This window comes from Poecilia formosa, unplaced genomic scaffold (genome assembly GCF_000485575.1).
Source record: "Poecilia formosa unplaced genomic scaffold, Poecilia_formosa-5.1.2 Scaffold273, whole genome shotgun sequence".
NCBI lineage: Eukaryota > Metazoa > Chordata > Actinopteri > Cyprinodontiformes > Poeciliidae > Poecilia > Poecilia formosa.
Genome location: NW_006800212.1, coordinates 860,234 through 865,954, shown reverse-complemented (window position 1 = coordinate 865,954; position 5,721 = coordinate 860,234). Strand labels below are relative to the sequence as shown.

General features: G+C 40.3%; 1 long non-coding RNA gene across 1 annotated transcript in view; it reads left to right on the top strand.

Moving 5' to 3' along the window:
• Positions 1 to 4,639: 4,639 nt before the first annotated feature.
• Positions 4,640 to 5,721, top strand: part of LOC107838531 (uncharacterized) — a 15,081-nt gene continuing 13,999 nt past the window's right edge. Inside the window, exon 1 of the long non-coding RNA XR_001664616.1 lies at positions 4,640 to 4,651. This is a non-coding gene — a long non-coding RNA (uncharacterized LOC107838531). The remainder of the gene's footprint in view (positions 4,652 to 5,721) is intronic.

The following is a 5,721-nucleotide window of genomic DNA, read 5'->3' as shown; positions in this document are numbered from 1 at the left end:
GGGGAGGTGACATTAAGAGAGGTTTCATAGTCAAGAGGAGAATATGATTGACCAGGAAAACCAGATGATGGACACTCTGATGCATTGTTGTGACATCTTTAAACTGCCCTGTAAATGGGGAGGTGACATTAAGAGAGGTTTCATAGTCAAGAGGAGAATATGATTGACCAGGAAAACCAGAAGATGGACACTCTGATGCATTGTTGTGACATCTTTAAACCGCCCTGTAAATGGGTAGGTGACATTAAGAGAGAGGTTTCATAGTCAAGAGGAGAATGATATGATTGACCAAGAAAACCAGATGATGGACACTCTGGTGCATTGTTATGACATCTTTAAACCGCCCTGTAAATGGGGAGGTGACATTTAGACAGAAGTTTCGTAGTCAAGAGGAGAATGATGTGATTGACCAAGAAAACCAGATGATAGACACTCTGATGCCTTGTTATGACATCTTTAAACCGCCCTGTAAATGGGGAGGTGACATTTAGACAGAGGTTTCGTAGTCAAGAGGAGAATATGATTGACCAGGAAAACCAGATGATGGACACTCTGATGCATTGTTGTGACATCTTTAAACCGCCCTGTAAATGGGGAGGTGACATTAAGAGAGAGGTTTCATAGTCAAGAGAAGAATGATATGATTGACCAAGAAAACCAGATGATGGACACTCTGATGCCTTGTTATAACATCTTTAAACCGCCCTGTAAATGGGGAGGTGACATTTAGACAGAAGTTTCGTAGTCAAGAGGAGAATAATATGATTGGCCAAGAAAACCAGATGATGGACACTCTGATGCATTGTTATCACATCTTTAAACCGCCCTGTAAATGGGGAGGTGACATTTAGAGAGAGGTTTCGTAGTCAAGAGGAGAATATGATTGACCAAGAAAACCAGATGATGGACACTCTGATGCATTGCTATGACATCTTTAAACCGCCCTGTAAATGGGGATGTGACATTTAGAGAGAGGTTTCGTAGTCAAGAGGAGAATGATATGATTGACCAAGAAAACCAGATGATGGACACTCTGATGCATTGTTATCACATCTTTAAACCGCTCTGTAAATGGGGAGGTGACATTTAGAGAGAGGTTTTGTAGTCAAGAGGAGAATGATATGATTGACCAAGAAAACCAGATGATGGACACTCAGATGCATTGTTATGACATCTTTAAACCGCCCTGTAAATGGGGAGGTTACATTTAGAGAGAGGTTTTGTAGTCAAGAGGAGAATATGATTGGCCAAGAAAACCAGATGATGGACAATCTGATGCATTGTTATGACATCTTTAAACTGCCCTGTAAAAGGGGAGGTGACATTTAGAGAGAGGTTTCGTAGTCAAGAGGAGAATATGATTGACCAAGAAAACCAGATGATGGACACTGATGCATTGTTATGACATCTTTAATCCCCCCTGTAAATGGGGAGGTGACATTTAGAGAGAAGTTTCGTAGTCAAGAGGAGAATGATGTGATTGACCAAGAAAACCAGATGATGGACACTCTGATGCATTGTTATCACATCTTTAAACCGCCCTGTAAATGGGGAGGTGACATTTAGAGAGAGGTTTCATAGTCAAGAGGAGAATGATGTGATTGACCAAGAAAACCAGATGATGGACACTCTGATGCCTTGTTATGACATCTTTAATCCGCCCTGTGAATGGGGAGGTGACATTTAGAGAGAGGTTTCGTAGTCAAGATGAGAATGATATGATTGACCAAAGAAACCAGATGATGGACACTCTGATGCCATGTTATGACATCTTTAAACCGCCCTGTAAATTGGGAGGTACCTTTCACATGTCCTATTGTGATCTCTGAGCTGGGACAATGGAAATTCCTCTCGACAAAATAGGCATGGAGTTAAAGGTCCCAGGTCAGATGGTCTGCTAATCATTTCCTGTAAATACAAAGAAATTACAAATTGCTTTACTTTTCTCTAAATCCTTCTATACTTTTCAGAACTATTAAAAAACAAATATGCAAAGCATACACAACAGCACCCACAACTGAAACAGCAACAGGACAGGTACACTCGGTACAAAATCATACAAAATTATAACAAAGTGGATAACTCATACAATACCTGTTCAATGCTGAGGTTACACTGAACAGGGCAGATGTATAATGTGGCATAGTTAATAAGCGAAGCAGAATCTTTCAGATTTTGGGCTGTGTAGCCCTCATTTGGGCATGGCAGAGCTGACGACTGTCGAGTCCTGGTGCTGCCACAAGTCCTCATCAATTCAAAACCGCCTGCTTGTGTGAACTTTGGATAATTGGAATATATAAATTCAGTAAAGTTTTGGGGGCTATGTCCATTTCCTGAAAAACAAACAAGCCGGAAAATCAAAAGTCTTAGAAGCAAACGTTTACAAACAATGTAACATATAAAACTGGAGCAGTGGCTACAACAGATCCCAGGAACAACATCAGACATCTCAGTCCAGAAATGTGCAGTTCTAGGCACAGCCAAGATACTGGAGGAGAACCCTCAAGCTCCCAGGCCTCTGGTAGAGGACCTGAGCTCAGAGGACGAAAGAGAGAGAGAGAGAGACCACCCACGTAGGGTGAGAAGGGGATTTACATACATATATGTGTGTGTGCTTTATCTGCATACACACGTACACACACATATCTATCTAATGACATACCTCGAAAGCACAAACGTCTCTCCCCCAGCCCTGCCCTTTGAAGGCGTGCCTTCTCAGTCCTTGTGGGAGTCATTGAACTGTTTTTGTGGGCAAGGGCACAAAATGTGTGTCTATATGTGGCTGTGTGAGTCTGTGGACCGGCAGAACTGGTGGTTGGCTGGTTGCTGGCACGCCTTGGTTGCCTTGACCAGCCCATAGCACCACCTGACTGCCTAGTGTAAGGCGCAAAGAGCCTTGAAACTTCAGCTGTTATAAAGGAAAAACACAGTAACTAAATGCCAGCAACACAACACCTCATGTTGTATTTTAATCCATTAATCCATCTTTTACCCTAGGAATATTAAGTAATATATATCATATCTTGTCAGCAAAATTAACTTACCATCACCTGGATGTTGCCCCAAAGAAGTGCGACTGGCTGTTCCTGGCCTTGGTTCCTGTTCTGCTGTTAATTTTTACAAAACTGGATTAGGATATAAAGCTTTGGAAATAGATTAACCATAGTATATCAGTTGTGCAGTGCAGCACTCTTACAATCAACAAGAAATCCTGCAAGTTTGAAAACATTTGTTCTTTATTTGCCAAAGTTAGGATGGGGGAACAAAATATTTTAGCTCTTTCAGCCACCTGAAATAATATGTCCCCCCTACATAAAATGAACATGTACAGTGAATTAATTTCTTTGTTACCTAAAATTTGAATCATTAACTGAAGCTGTATATTTCAGTTTGCAGAAAAACTCCTAGCAAATGTGGTTGTGGATTTTCCTGTTTCCACTGCGGCAGTCTACTGCATGAGGTTGGACATTGCTGTGAGACTTATTCTTAACAGTGGTGATTATAACATTAATATTCTTATTTTGAGTGTTAATGAAAATTTTTATCATTACTATAATGATTTTATGTTTGATTAAAAAAATATGTACTTAGCCAAAACTTGATACATCAACTTGTGAAAACAGTTATTTAACAAAATTGTTTGTCAATAACTTAATAAGTACAATTTTATGTAGGGGGAACAGATTTTATCAGGTGGTTAAAATATTTTGTTCCCCCATCCTAACTTTGGCAAATAAAGAGCAAATGTTTTCAAACTTGCAGGATTTCTTGTTGATGATGAGGGGAATCAACACAGTAAAAGACTTGTAGGTAAATTAATTTGTTTCCATTTTATGTAGGGGGAACAGATTTTATCAGGCAGTTAAAATATTTTGTTCCCCCATCCTAACTTTGGCAAAAAAAAGAGCAAATGTCATGAAAATCACAGGATTTCTTGTTGATGATGAGGGGAATCAACACAGTAAAAGACTTGCAGGTAAATAAATTTGTTTCCATTTTATGTAGGGGGAACACATTATTTCAGGCCGCTGAAATATCCATTCTCTCCTCTTCTCCCCCCATAACTTTGGGAAATAAAAAGCAACTGTTTCCAAATTCTCAAAAATTATTATGTGTGATAGCATACTAGACATTTCCTTAATCCAGTAATCTGTCATTTTACATTAGAACGGGATTGACTAAAAAGTTCACACTCTTATCTTTTCAGGAAGTCTTTATTTTTGTGCCCTGCTATCAGCCAGCTTCCCTCCTCCTTTATCAGAAATGAAAAATTATAAATGCACACTTCGTGTTGGGAACCTGTGTTTGTTGACTGACTTTTATTTGTGAGGCTTATGAGGCAAAAGCTGAAAAAAAGATCGATTCTCTTCACGTTTAAAATAACACAAAACAGCGTAAAAAGACCTCCACACCAGACCTCGTTTATTTACGTATGTATTTTTATTTTGATAGCTGCCGATTAAACTGAAAGTTACAACATTGACATGATTATATGAGTAGTTTTTACCGAGAAATTGATCAGAAGCGCCGTGAAAATGGTCAGATCCGCCAGATCCACTTCTCTGGCTGCAATGCGCGCTCCCGACACAAGGGGAACAGATTTTCACAGGGGAACAGAATTTCTCACAAGACCGGCATCCTGCATGTTCTAGTTCTCTCCCAGGTTTAGCACACCTGCATCAAATGATGGCTCATTAGAAGGCCTAAGAACACTGACTTGCTGAGGAGCTTGTTACTGCCACTAGGGAGAGACTAAAACATGCAGGATGCCGGGTCACTTTGGACACCCCTGACCTAAATTAAACAAACAATATGTATAAAGCTTGATAACTTACAAGTACCGGTAGTCCTCCGGTTTTCTGTGACTGCGAGTGGCAGTTGAGTAGCAGTCGAAGTTGAAGCTGTTTTTTCAAAAGTAAAAGTTAAACAAAACTCAAAGGACCACAAAACACGTCGGATATGAAACTTGCAGCGTTCTAGTTCATCTATTCGATCGGCAGCTTCCCTAGGAAGAACCGATACGGAACGTGCTGCACCTCTGTGCAGACGCGGAGCCAGAAGGGGGGCCGGGGCGGCCAGTGCCCCCCTCTGTCATCTGATTGGCCCCTCCAGAGGCCCCCCCTGATGATTGACATGTAACAGCACCAGGTCATTCCTGTACATTATTTGGAATCATTCTAAGCCAACCTAATATCTAAAGAAGAAAAATAATAATAAATATATGAAAAGAAAATGTACAAAACTTTATATAAGTCCATGTGATGACATAAATAAATAGCTTTATATCAGGCGCGATACCAGCCTCCTTTATACTTGTACTCATAAAAACGAGCTGACATTGATCTCCTGGATGTTCCAGTTGTGCTGCGCTGTGGTGCAACTCAAAGGCTAAAGCCCTTCATACCTGGTGGTTGTAAAACACCAAGAAGTTATTTAACTGATCCTCCACAAAAAAAAAACAAAAAAACGAAGAGGGGCCGACAATGTTCGTAGTTTGGAGCAGAGGTGGCGCTGGAGATTTTTCGTTGTCCGTCAAAGAAAAAAATAATTTTATTTCCAATTTGTAGTCATCAAACGAAACATTTAGTATTTCTCTGTGAGACCGTTTTTGAAATCAGGTAACATTTCACGAAATGACGTGATTAGAATAGGCAGAACTCTGATCGTTTCCTGATCACTTCCTTCGGCCTGCAAGAGAAAAACCCCGCAGAAGCGGATCAG